Source organism: Pezoporus wallicus, unplaced genomic scaffold (genome assembly GCF_028554395.1).
Source record: "Pezoporus wallicus isolate ANWC-B61680 ecotype Strahan unplaced genomic scaffold, APGP_CSIRO_Pwel_v1 contig_8057, whole genome shotgun sequence".
In the NCBI taxonomy this organism is placed as follows: Eukaryota; Metazoa; Chordata; class Aves; order Psittaciformes; family Psittacidae; genus Pezoporus; species Pezoporus wallicus.
Window position 1 is genome coordinate 376720 of NW_026637044.1, and position 13549 is coordinate 390268.

General features: G+C 41.9%; 1 protein-coding gene across 1 annotated transcript in view; it reads left to right on the forward strand.

Moving 5' to 3' along the window:
- Positions 1 to 2075: 2075 nt before the first annotated feature.
- The window catches only part of LOC130595851 (microtubule-associated protein 4-like), a 90794-nt gene continuing 79320 nt past the window's right edge, over positions 2076 to 13549 (forward strand). The window contains exons 1-2 of the mRNA XM_057402893.1: positions 2076 to 2140; positions 12341 to 12394. The gene's annotated coding sequence lies outside the window, so the exon portion shown is untranslated. The remainder of the gene's footprint in view (positions 2141 to 12340; positions 12395 to 13549) is intronic.

Below are 13549 nucleotides of genomic sequence, written 5' to 3' on the forward strand. Positions count from 1 at the left end.
TTGGATTACTGGTCTTGCACCATGGTGGTCTGCTCTGCAGCCATCTTCTGCAGGGTGTTATTTTTGAGCTTGTCTGTGTCAAATACACCGTTATGTGTATCATGTTTCAGATCTTGAAACAATTTGTTCATCTGTTCTGGTTTAACACAGCTGTCTGCACCTTGTTGTAACCTGTCATCATCTGTTGTTGGGTCCTAACACTCCATCCTGCTTTTTCACGCCGAGTTGAACAGATCTGTTTTTGGAGGTGGTTGCATAATGGGGAATGAGTGTTGTTTTTTGTTACAGTTTTGTTTTCTTTTTCTTTTCTTTTTTTTTTCTTTAGAAGCCTTAATTACCCTTCTGAAATTTTAAATAAACATCTGAAGGATTTATCAGGTAATTTCCAGGCCAGTCACTTTTGTCTTGATTTTGCTAAGGAGTACCACTGTGTTTTAAAAACCATAAAAGTCATAGTTTTGATAGAGATTATGTGAACATGTTCCAGCTCAAAACACGTTTAATCTATTTGCAAACTGGCATTAAGTCTTATTCTGACTGCTTGTTTTTTCAACCCATCTGTAAAAACGGAAAACCAACTAACCAAAAAGGGTCGATTTGGAAAAGGTGTGTTTCCCTGTCTCAGTCCCAAGGACTGCTCTTGGAGAGCCCAGTATTTCCTTTGTGGCAGGACTCTTTTTTTTTTTTTTTTTTTTTTTTTTTTTTCCCCACACCACCTCAAAGCATTAAGAGTTATGGAAAACCCCCAAAGCTTGGGTAAGATGGGCCACTTGATACTTTGGATATGTGATCCACAACCTAAAGGGGAAATAACTAAATGTTAATGATCTTAACCCTATCTGGCTACACTGTTCTGGCCTTTATCTCCCCTTCTTCTCTTTCATCAGGGATGGGTATAACTTTCACACACCTTACAGAACAAATCCACTCTTAGTTGTTCTGATTTTAACTGGAAGTCTTAAATAATGGTGCTGTTTGATAAATAATAGGAGGTTTGTGTTCTTCCCCTATTCCCTCTTAATGCCTGAGCGCTTGCTTCTGTGAGTGGTGAAGAGTTTGCTCATGTTCTGAATGCTCTTGTGTTTAATTGATTATAACACTTTGCATTGTGTCTGTAATGGTTTTGAGTACCACTGACTTTTCTGATGAAGGATGCCCTCAGGTCTAGAAGTAAATAGAATCATAGAATAGTTAGGATTGGAAAGGACCTTAAGATCATCTAGGCTCAATGCCCCTGCCATGGTCAGGGACACTGCACTAAACCATGTCTTCCAAGGCTCTGTCCATCCCACCCTTGAACGCTGCCAGGGATGGAGCGTTCACAGCTCCCTTGGGCAACCCATTCCAGTGCCTCACCACCCTCAGTAAAGGACTTCCTCTAATCTAAACTTCCCCTGTTTAAGTTTTAACCCGTTACCCTTTGTCCTGTCACTACAGTCCCTAATGGAGAGTCTCTCCACAGCATCCTTATAGGCCCCCTTCAGATACTGGAAGGCTGCTATGAGGTCTCCACGCAGCCTTCTCTTCTCCAGGCTGAACAGCCCCAACTTTCTCAGCCTGTCTTCATACGGGAGGTGCTCCAGCCCCCTGATCATCCTCGTGGCCCTCCTCTGGAATTGTTCCAACAGTTCCATGTCCTTTTTATGTTGAGGACACCAGAACTGCACACAATACTCCCAAGTGAGGTCTCACGAGAGCGGAGTTAGAGAATCACCTCCTTCGACCTGCTGGTCATGCTCCTCTTGATGCAGCCCAGGATACAGTTGGCTTTCTGGGCTGCGAGTGCACACTGCTGGCTCATATTCAGTTTCTTGCTGAGCAACACCCCCAAGTCCTCTGCAGGGCTGCTCTGAATCTCTTCTCTGCCCACTACTTGTTACTGTTTTCCAACTGGACATTGAGCCATTGACCACAACTCTTTGCATGTGGCCATCCAGCCATTTCTTTTATGCACCAAGTGGTCCATCTTTCAAATTGATGTCTCTCCAAATATTTTTATACTAGGTAAAATACATTGTCTCTGTGCTATTGAATAGCTGTAACTCCTGGAAAGGCTTTGGGGTCTGAAGAAGAGGGGAAAAATACCCTGACCCAAGAACAAAAAACCCCTGCAAGTGTTGTTTTACTGCTCTCCTTAAAGGTGAGTGATGTATGTTTTCACATGCTATAGAACTACAGTGAGGATCTGTAATTCTTCATTGTGCAATTCAGACTTAAAAATAGCGAGATTGGAAATACTCAGCTGGCAAATATAGTGGGTCACTTAAGCCCTGAACAGTTTTAACCTTGTACTCAGAAAGGTCATCTGTCTCTGCAGTTGTGCTGTCACAGAATGAGCATTGCTTCCTCTCAGCTGGCCCTCTCCACTGCGGGAATGGGTGAAGATTGTCCTACAGATGTGCAAAGCAGCAGCTGGTTTAGTAGTAGTGGATTCCAGAAAAGCAACTAGGAAAGCTCACTTGATTCCTCATACTTCAGTAGCAATGACCGTGCATCTGTGCACTGGGTTTAAGTGCTTATCTTGCCTTCCTCCTTCTGATCCATGTTAATGTTTTGGTTCTTGAGGATGCAGAGGGAAATCTGTTGGTGAAGCAGAGACTCTAAACGTGCTAGCTTTATGCAGTGGAAAATAAAGATGACTGATTTTATTTATTTTAAATGTGTTCCTTGTTGTGTTAAGTTTGCTGTCTGGCATGAGTAAAAAAAATTAAAAAGTTGCATTGCCTCTGTCTAATCAGAGATGGTAATGCATCTTTGATGCGTATTAGGAAGAAGCTCTTCCCTGTGAGGGTGGTGAGGCCCTGGCACAGGTTGCCCAGAGAAGCTGTGGCTGCCCTATCCTTGTCAGTGTTCAAGGCCAGGTTGGATGGGGCTTGGAACAACCTGGTCTAGTGGAAGGTGTTCCTGCCCATAGCAGGGGGTTGGAACTGGATGGTCTTTAAGGTCCCTTCCAACCCAAACCAGTGTGTGATTCCATCATTGGCTAAACAACAGTACTGAAATTGATATGGAAAATGTAAAAGCAACATAATGTTGTGTCATGTTTATAATCTATCGCATTTTGGCATGGGCTAAACTTAAGTGTTGGAGACAAGGGGAATTATCATTTACATCTACCCTTTTGAATTATAGGTATTCTTGCACATAGAGGAAATGTTTTCCTTTTTTCATCTGTTTTAACAAGTAGCATGCCTCTGACTTACCCTTGGAATGCTTTTGTTCACCTGTGACTAATGAGGAGTGTTAGGTATTTCTAATTAGGTCTTATCTGACTGTTCTGACACCAGTCCTGTTGTTCATACCCTTTAGAGCCATTCTGCTCAACCCTGTCTCCAATTTCGGTAAGAGACACAAGACACTGGAAACGAATCTGTGAAGCTCATGTGTGCAAAGGGAATAGATACCAGGTGAAGGAAGATAGAATTTCCTGTAAAGCAGCATCTGTGTTCAGGAGTGGATTCCACAAAAAGCAAGTAGGAAAGCATGCTGATTTCTAGCACTTAAGTAGCAACATTATGTACTGGTCTGTTTTGTTTATTCCTCTGGTTCCCCTGCTTCACTCTTGCTCCTTTCTGCCATTCTGTGGCATTCAGTCATTCACATTCATAGCAAGTCAAGGACAGAATTCATCCCTGTGCCCTGGTGAGACCCCTCCCTGCAGTCATGCATCCAGCTCTGGAGCCCCAACATAAGAAGGATTTGGAGCTGTTGGAGTGAGTCCAGAGGAGGCCAAGCAGATGCTCTGGGGGCTGGAGCACCTCCCCTCTGGAGACAGGCTGAAAGAGCTGGACTTCTTCAATCTGGAGAAGAGAAGGCTCCGGGAAGGCCTCAGAGCAGCTTCCAGTGCCTAAAGGGGCCAACAAGAAAGCTGGAGAGGGGCTTTTGACAAGGGCAGGAAGGGACAGGACAAGGGGGAAGGGCCTTAAACTGACAGAGGGGAGATTTAGATGAGATGTGAGGAAGTTCTTCCCTGTGAGGGTGTTGAGGCCCTGGCACAGCTTGCTCAGAGAAGCTGTGGGTGCCCCATCCCTGGCAATGTTCAAGGCTGGGTTGGATGGGGCTTGAAGCAACCTGGTCTAGTGGAAGGTGGCAGGGGTTTGGAACTGGGTGAGCTTTAAGGTCCCTTCCAGTCCAAACCACTCTAGGATTCTATGATTCTAAGTTTCCAAACTGAAAATCCGAATATTAAATAAGTAGGAAATCTCTTGTCTTAAAGGTACTTCTAGGTCAAGATTGGGACAGTTCCATGAACTCAGGTGAAGCAGCACAGGTCAGTAGTACTGCCACACTTGAGTCCTCAAGTCCCTGTGAAACAATCCATTCACAAGCACGGAGTAAACCTCAATTTAAAGAGCACCTGCTGTTCTCTGTGTTGAATCCTTTTAATAGAAAAATTATAGTGGCTTAATAGGTGTTTTTTAAGATGTGCCAAATGCTTAAGTGCTCAGTGAAGTCAATTACCAGTATCCCTGAAAAATTACCCGCGGCTGTGCTGCGCTCTCCATGTCCTCATTGCTTCTGTCCATATGTACTAACAGGATAATCCTCTCTGTACTGCGCTTGTTCCTGGAGGAGTGGTGATACACGAGGAAGATGAGGACCTCTGTAGGAAATTTGTGTGTTGGTGACGAGATAGTAATGGACAAGTCTAGCACTTAAATTATGAAAGTTTACAGGTGTTGACCTTGAAACATAAGTGTCACAAATTTTCATGCGTTCTTACAATAGTAAAATGTTGGAGACAGTTCAGAATTCTCCAATAATGTTTTGCTTTAAGGCTGTTGCCATGTGAGTGTGTCATTGCTGAGGAAGCCTTCAAGGTCCCAAAGAAATGGGAAATCCAAACTCTCCCTTGTTTGCCCATGCTAGTATATCAGCTGACACTGCAGATGATATTCTTTACTTTGGTCTAATTTAGTAAAGTTGCTGTTGGCACCTGTAACTTCCTTCTTGGTTTTCCTTTTCCAAAGTCAAGGAAAGAAAACATTTCGTAGTCCAATTGAGATTATGGTGTTCTTCATTCAGGGGTGCACTGACAGCTGGGTATGTTTGATAGATATTCACATTGTACTTTTAAATGTGCATAGCATCACTGACCACTCCGTTGACTCTCTGACCTGCATAGTGAGAGTCTGTCATCTGTGAAGTGGAAGGGAAACAAATGGCTGTGTTTTTGAACCACATCACGACTTGACAGATTTGGTGTGGGAAAACAGGGAGTTCTCTAATGCTGCTCTAAAAGAGTCTAGTGTGGGTAAAATCAGTAAAGAGAAGGACATGTTGAACGGCTTGGGGACAGATAAACCCATTTCAGCCTTGTTTGCTGGACATGGGACCTCAGTGCTTTTTATAACTTGCAGTCTGAAGTCTTCTGTTCTTTCCTTACCCTCGTTCACCTGCATCTGGAAATAGTAGCTAGCTGCCTTCATGGGGCAAAAATGAAGCATTAACTATGGCTTGAATAGGATGGAGCTCAGAGGTTCCTTTGCAAAGTGATAGCAAGAGTTTTCATAGCTGAGAAATACTGCTAATGAAACAACATCTGCTGTATAAAGAATGAGGGAATCGTCTATCACTGGTGAAGAGAGCACTGCCAGCTGTTTCTTAAACAACTTCGTAAAATATAAGAATTTCATCAGTGTCAGTGAAAAGGGAGCTGGGTTGGACATAGCCCTATCTTTTAGCTGAAGGTGTTGTGTATGGGTGGCTTATGCTGTGAAGGGATAGAGGAAAACCACTGAGGAGAACAGGAGAACACGTGGAGAGTTGCTGGTTGTCTTTGCTAGCTTCCTAATGATAACCTGTCAAAACCAGATGTGCCGGATACTCAGCTTGCATAAAAAGAACAATCTAAAGCAGAGAGACTTTATAAAAAACTTTAAGACTAGCAAAAATAATATTCTTTTTAAAAAAGCTTTGCAAACAACCCTGTTTCTCACAGTCATGGGCCGGGGAGACTTTCTTGGTGGTATGCTCATTTGCAGCGGTAGATAAGGGTGAGCTGGACTGCTGAAGTTTCCAGGAAACTGGGGTGACGTGAATATCAAAAGAACTTACTAAGTAAAACTTCAGTCTGGCGTCTCTAGCTCTACCTGTGTTAGTGAATTACATGATACTTAGTGACATCTGGTAGTGCTGGAATACAGTGTTTGGGCTTTTTGTTTGCAGAGTATTTCCTGTTGCAGTCTTTGGCCTAGGGCAGAAGTACTCTCCTGGAGACTGGTAAATGCTATTCAAGAGCTGGCATGGACCAGGATTGTTCTCAAGCCATTTGCTTGTAACCACCCTGGTTTAAAAAGTCAGACTTTAAGTGGAATGCAGCCCTTTCCTGGGCATGTTTAAGTTAACTGTGCCATTGAGCTTCCTAGTAGGGAGATAGCCTTTGTGCTCCTGACTGCAGGAAGCATAATCAGTTTAGCAGCCTTTCATTAGAGGACAAGTGAAATTCGAATAATGAAAGCTTCCTTTTGTCTTTGTCCTCATCAAGTGATCATTAGTGTTCAGCCCCAGCTAAGGCAAAATGGCCACTAGAGGAGCTTCAGTTGCATAGAGTTGGACTGAAATAAGAACACTCTCCAGTTATAGCTCAAGACTTGACTCAGGTTCTTACTGCTCCTTTTTATCATGTGCATGCAACTGAATCTGTACGTTATCAATCTCAGTAACATCTCAAATCATTAAATATGTATATCTCCGGTCTGTGCTTCCCAAAAGTATGGCAGGTTGTTGAATGACACTGTCCAAATGTCGGTGTGGGCATGTGCTTTGACAAATAAAGCATATGACAGAAGTCACTGTGGATCTGTATTGATTAGGTATAACAGTAGGAAGAATTCCTGAATTCTTAATAACTTTATTTTTAGATGTAATTTGGTTGAATATTTACTGTTCAATGAAATGTTCCAAAATAAATATTTCAGAAAAGGATTAAACTTGAATGTGCAAGACAGTTTTTTCTCTTATGCATCAGTGTTTATGGAAGGAACTGGTCAGAAACTACCATTCTCCTTAAAATTGCATGTTCTGAATGCAAAAGAGAACTGCTTTCACCAAGCCCACTCAACCACACAGGAAGCTAGAGGTGCTGTTGGGACTGCAACAGTGAGAGGTAATTTTAGTAATTCAGTCTTGTTAGCAGAAGAGCTCTTCAACTGTGAAAAGAGATACTTTGGTCTTGCTTAAGTCGCTTTTATCAAGCTTGTACTGAAAAGGAATGTGCTTTGTTGTTTCTTACCAAGGGCTTTCTCTGCGTTGGTTTTTGGTGGTGCTTTCCTTTTTGTGGATGTTTGAGTGTTAAGGTTGTTGTTTTCCATTTAGACACATTTGAAAGATCTATAAAATGATTCAGAGATCGCTTCTGTCAAAATATTTAATCTCAGCCTTCTCTAGGTGTTTTCAGCCTCTTGTCCTGTGTATTCTGTTTTGTAGTGAAGTTGAATGCTCTCTTCCACCCTCCCTGGTTGTGCACTGACTAACCAAAGACAGCTGGCTGCTGGAGCTCCCCTCTTAATGAGCATTTCCTGCCCTATCCAGCCTTTCAGGATTGTTGTGGAAGGTCCTTGGTTGGTCCTTGACACTGGTGATTTGGCAATCTATGAGTCATTCTCCCAACTTTCTAGAATCATTGCACGTTGTTTCTTTAGTCAAATCACTCTTGACATATGAAAATCTGTGGTGCTGTAAAAACAGCTACACTTGGGCAGCTGCTTATTTACTGTCTGATTGTATGAACCTCATGAGTTTTTGACTTTGTCAACTTGAATTGCTATTGAAGACTATTTTTTAAAGCCTGTCCCCTTTAATAAGCATTAAATGTGGATATTATTATAGAGTATGTGCTTGCTTTAAAATTTAAGACCTTTATTCTTCCATGTGCTACCTGCAGTTGGGAAGTATGGTCTGTTAGTACAAGTAAGAGTTGCATGACTACCATTAATGTCTAACTTGCTGTTCATGAATGTTTCCCTAGAAGATTATTCACTCTTGGAGTTCAGTGAAACTACTTCTTGTGTTTTGAAGACTCTTTAATTTATTAGTCTAACCTCAGCACTTACAACCTGTCTTAGGAGAAGCGCTACTTAAAAGCCTCAAACCAAATCTAAAAGTAGAATCTTTCAAATACAGTCAGCTTTATCTGAGGTGCCACATGTGAGTGTTGCAAACAGGAATGTGATGCTGAACAAAAAGTCATTGACAACTTGGCAGTGGTACCCATGAAGGAAGAAAGTCCATCCTATATTCTTGGATAAATTGGTGAATTCAGGTATGACCAAGGAAACAACATAGGGGCTTACATCTATAAAGACAGTTTTCCTTGTGTTGGGCAGTTGCAGTTAAGTTGCTGCTAGCATTATTCCTCTAGGAGAGGACTGGGATGAAAATCTGAGATGCCTTCATGTCCGGGTTTCACAGCCACCACGCATATAAGACTGCGTTTGAACCCGTGGTATTCGACAACGTGACACTGCTTTGCATGAGGAATGCTGTAGCTGCAATCTGTGCCACCCTTCATAGCTTTTCATATCAAGTGATCTTCATGTACCATGCATATTTAAGATGGGGAGCTTTTTAAAGGAAGCTGTTTAGAGATTGGGAAGCTAAGTGTGAAGGGTGAGAGACAACAGGAAGCTTTTAGCTTTCTCTTGCAGGATATGGGAAACAGTCTGAATTTGGGTATAAGAAAACAGAAAGTGTCACTTGTTTAGAGAAACTGAGGGAGCCTATAAAGGCATCTGGTATGAGGAATGTCACATTCTTTGTTGTAAACTTCATTGCACTGAAATCCATTTGATTGAGCTGGGTAAGGGGGATAATACAGACTGTAAGTGGAGGTTTGCTCTGCCACCCTTGTCTTTGGCAGCAACATAAACCAGATTGAGACAAGCACTGCTTATACAGAAAGTACTAAATTATTGGAACTAGAGACTGTCTAATTGGAATGATTTTGTGAGGGGGGGTGGGGTGGGGTATAAAGAATCACTTCCTTGCTTTCTGGGTGCTTTCCCAAGGTAAGTTGCATGCCTTTCTCATTGACCAAGGAGAGGTGGTACTTCATTTCATTTCATTGTCAAAAGGGCTCCTGCTGGAAACGGTGAGACAAGTACTTGATGCTTAAAGTAGTAAGAAACTTTAAAATTATAAAAAGCAGAAATAAATTGTTAATGTTTGCCCTGAAATATGTGTATGCTTGTGGGACTCCTCAGAATAACTGTTTTATTATAGATGGGGGGCGCATTTGGTGAATTCTCTGGTGAGAAAGAAATAGATGGTAAGAGACTGGGTTGTAAGCAGAAAGTAGTTCAGTGTATTCATTGGATACAGGTAATTCAGGGGAGGAAATCTGTGTAGGAAACTGGATGGAGTTAGTGGAGCCATTGAAATGCTTATTGCTAAAAGTAAAAGGAGCTTGGGAACCAGAAGAGCTGAGGAACAAGAACTACTGGTGCAGGATGTGGAACTGGATATTATAGGGATAGCAAACACGATGGGACAGTATGCATACCAGGCACTACCTGTTTTCTGATAGCTCAGGCAAGATAAAAATGCCGAGTGGGTGTGGTGAGGGGATGTAAACGAAATCAGACTGCTGCTTCTCTGTGCTGGTTTTCAGCATCACTCGCATACAGATTGTGTTGGGGGGAAATGAAGTTGCGAACTTGGAATTGGGATTGCAATGTATAAACAGACTCTCTTAATGTTAAGATAGTTCTCAGGAATATTTCTCCAAACTGGAAAACAACTATGGCTAATAATGGAACACATGAGTCAGTATTTGCTGGCCAGGTGATAGATGACACCTTTTCCAGCTATCCACCAGTGCTTCTGTAACAGGTCAGTCTCCTCCTCAATTTATTATGTGAGAGAACAAGCTGAGATCTATCCCAGTCTCCTGTAAGACCTAGCATATAAAAAAAACCTTTGCAGCCACACCTGCAATCTTAGCGAATCTGTCAGTTTGGGGAAAGTAAGATTTAGCATTTCTGCTTGTCAGTCAAGAACACCCCATACTTAAGTTAAAAAGCAGTCTTTACAACTGTGGGTAGTTAAGACCACCTTGGTAGTATTGGAATTCTTTCTTTCAAGGTTTATTTAAAAAGCAACTAGAGATGCAGGTTTACTGAAGAAAGAAGTGTTTCTGCCCAGACCAAGAAACTGCAGTAGATTTTACTTCACTGCTATTAGAACCATGGTTGATACAGTGCTACCCATGTTGAGAAGGAGTAGCACTGCCCAGCATTAAAAAAGGAGCTAATGCTTTTCAGTTTCTTGAATGTTCTGCCACAAATAAGTGGGTGGATCACAGCAACATATGTGGGATGAACTTAAATGGAGCAGACTGTTGGGCTGTGCATTTAGGGCTTGATGCCTCTGGATGTGATCTAAGTGTTCATCAGTTGGAAGTAGGTGGGGAGAGGGACCCTTATGCCCCAGTTTATTACAGGATGGCTAAACTGCAGATAATGATGTGGCAAAAGAAAACGTGGGTTTATGATGTGTAATAGCGGTTTCTTTCTGCTGTTATAGAAAGGGGAAAGGGGAACATTAGTGTTACCACACAAGCAAGAGCTCAGCCTTAATGCTTGTGTATCTGAATCATACCCAAGATATTTCTCCATTTTTTAATTAACTTAGTAATCATAGAATCCTAGAAACAGTTTGGGTTGGAAGGGACTTTAAAGCTTATCCAGTTCCAACTCCCGGCCACAGACAGGGACACCTTCCACTAAGACCAGGTCGCTCCAAGCCCAATCCAACCTAGCCTTGAACACTGCCAGGGATGGGGCAGCCGCAGCTTCTCTGGGCAACTTGTGCCAGGGCCTCACCAGCCTCACAGGGAAGAACTTCTTCCCTAGATCCAATCTAAATATCCCCTCTATCAGTTTAAAGCCATCCTCATAAAACAGAGGAGCAATAACTCTCCAGCCCTTCTGGAAGGATCAGGACTCTTTCAGAAGGTTTTACTCGTGAGTGATTTACCACTTCTTAAAGCTGAAATAATTATATTTTCATTGGGTTGTTTTCTCATTTAAGTGAAAGGTCTGGCATTTTACTTCTGTGTAACATGAAATGTGCATCTGTAGGGAGAGGAACAAGCATTAGTGTTTCTATATGATTCTGCATTAATGAGCAGGTATGGAGGTGATATTTTCTTGTGAGACTGGCTTGATTACTTGCTGGGATGAAGATCAAGTTCATCCATGGTTGTTTCTCCATGGAGGTTGAAATACTTAACTGACTCTGTGGCTTAGTGTATATTCTTTTCTGTGGAGAGCTGCATGGAGAGTAGAAGGAATATTACTTTGATAGATTTCTGTTTTTTTAGATGTGCTTGTTTCACAATAAAGAAACATGAACAAAGTGTAAAATACTGTGTAGAAAAGTTTGGGGCACCACACCCAGTAGATGAGGAGATAGTTCTCTGGTACAGCTGGTGTGTATACTTTCACTGAAATCATGGCAAATGTGCAGAAAATAGTCTGATGTTGGCAACTGACATACAGCTCCTGAATTCTTTCTTTTTCCAATATCTGGATCTGCTTAAAATATTAATCCAAGTATCATTAATCCATAAGAGAATACAGCATATGCTTTTCTAGTTGAGTATTGCGTCTAGCAATACCTGTAGGTTTTGCCTTGTGAGTGTGTTTAAAAACTTTGCAAAAGAGTCCAGTCTGACATTTGGAAGTACAGAAAATTGTGTGGAGTTGGTACAACCTCAAAGAAAAAGAAAAAATGCTTCATCTTGGCTTTCTTGCTTATCTCAGGCTAAAACATGACAGTTCTGCCATGTCAAAGCCTTCAGAGTGTCGTGCACAGTGGCTCTACACAGTAATAACTGATGATTGGGCCACAGATGTTCCTGGTGCCTCTTTAGCTTTGTTCATCTCCAGGCAGATAAAAATCAGCATGTTGAGTCCAGTGTGGCTGTCGCAGGTGGCCCAGCTGTGACTGGACTGCTTTGAAGCCATTGTATGAGCACCTGAACTACTGCTCAGTGGGGGGATGTGCTAATCATCTTGGATTACTTCAGCTTTAATGGTGTGTTTGTAAAAACCTATTAAGATATATAACGAGAGAAAAGTTGCTTGCAATTTTCATAGTATATTCTTAATAGCTTGAGCAAGTGTTGATGTGAAATAGCTAAGTAGCATTCCTGTTGAGGAGGGAACATTAAAGAAAGCTGCTTAGGTGACTGTAGTGGGACTGCAGCAAAACTTCTCAAGTTTTAGTTAATTTTGAGTAACGCAAATCATGTCCTAGCCATCCCCCATTAGCTTACATCCAGGTACTCCACAATCATATGGCTTCCTCTTAATTGTGAATGCATTGTATTTTGCAGATAAGCAGTTTCTGTGGAGCAGAGGACCTGAGAAAGGGAACACCCGCTCTTGAGGTATGAACTGTTTTTCCAATGACACAACACTAAATCTTTAATTAAAGCAAAGGTTTGATGCAGCTATCTTCACGCACTAAAACTACTTCTGTTGTGGAAAATACAGGTCCCATCTAGAGTTCTGAAATGTCAGAATCTCTGACAGAAGTTCAGTAGCAAGGCTTGGCAGAGCAGGCATGCCTGGCTGTGACAACTGGGGTGTTAAATGGATGCTGGGAGAGTCTGCATGTCTTTAAAAGGCATTGTACAGGGAGTTCTGTGACTCCTGCAGAACAAACTTGCCTGAAATCCACCTACCTTTCCGTTCTTTTATGTTAAAATCTTATGTTAAACACTCTACTTTCTATTCTTTTGCATCATTCCTTTTTGGGTATTTATTAAAGTTTCTAACATTCCCTGGCTCTGTTCAAGCAAGCAGGCTGGTGTGTGACTCAAGGGATGCCCTTTCTGGCCAGCTGGACCTTCTTTTCTTACTTTTTCTGCGTCTAAGGGCAGATAACTTCTTTAACTTGGGCATTCAGATCTTTCTATCAGTGTAAGAGGACTACAGAAGATTAAAATGGGCACACTAGGCTAAGAAAAAAACAAGTCTGAGTTGATTTGTTAGGAATTTGGAGCAGCAGGTCATCCAAGTTTCTTGTCCTAGCTACCCTTTGTGGAAGGCACCCTAAAGCTACACTTTCAGTGGAGTCTATCATCAAGTCTGCAGTCAGAGGATATTTGAGGTGCAGGTGCTCACATAACATGTTTTAATGAAGGAATTAAATTTCTTCATGGTGTTTGGTATGGATTGAAGGATCCAGGTGTCTTCTGTGTTACAGTTTGATCATCTTGGCAGTGATTGATTGTTCTCAAGTGCTGCCTATTTCTTCAAGAAGCAGTATTATCTTGTTTACTAACTAATATATTTTGTGCTGCCTTAACCTTAAGGTAGTCTGGAACGTAAACCAATGAAACGCAGAGCACGAACTTGGGCAAAAATGTCTGAGCTGTTAATGTCAGGCTGCCGGTACCATCCAGTGATAACCTGGCTGTAAAGAATGCAGAAGAGTCAGCTGGATGCAGTTGAATGACAGCTTGTTTTAACATCACCACCTGCATCCACTGTGATTTACTAAAAATATCTTAAAGTGACAGTAGCCTCGTGTGTCTCTT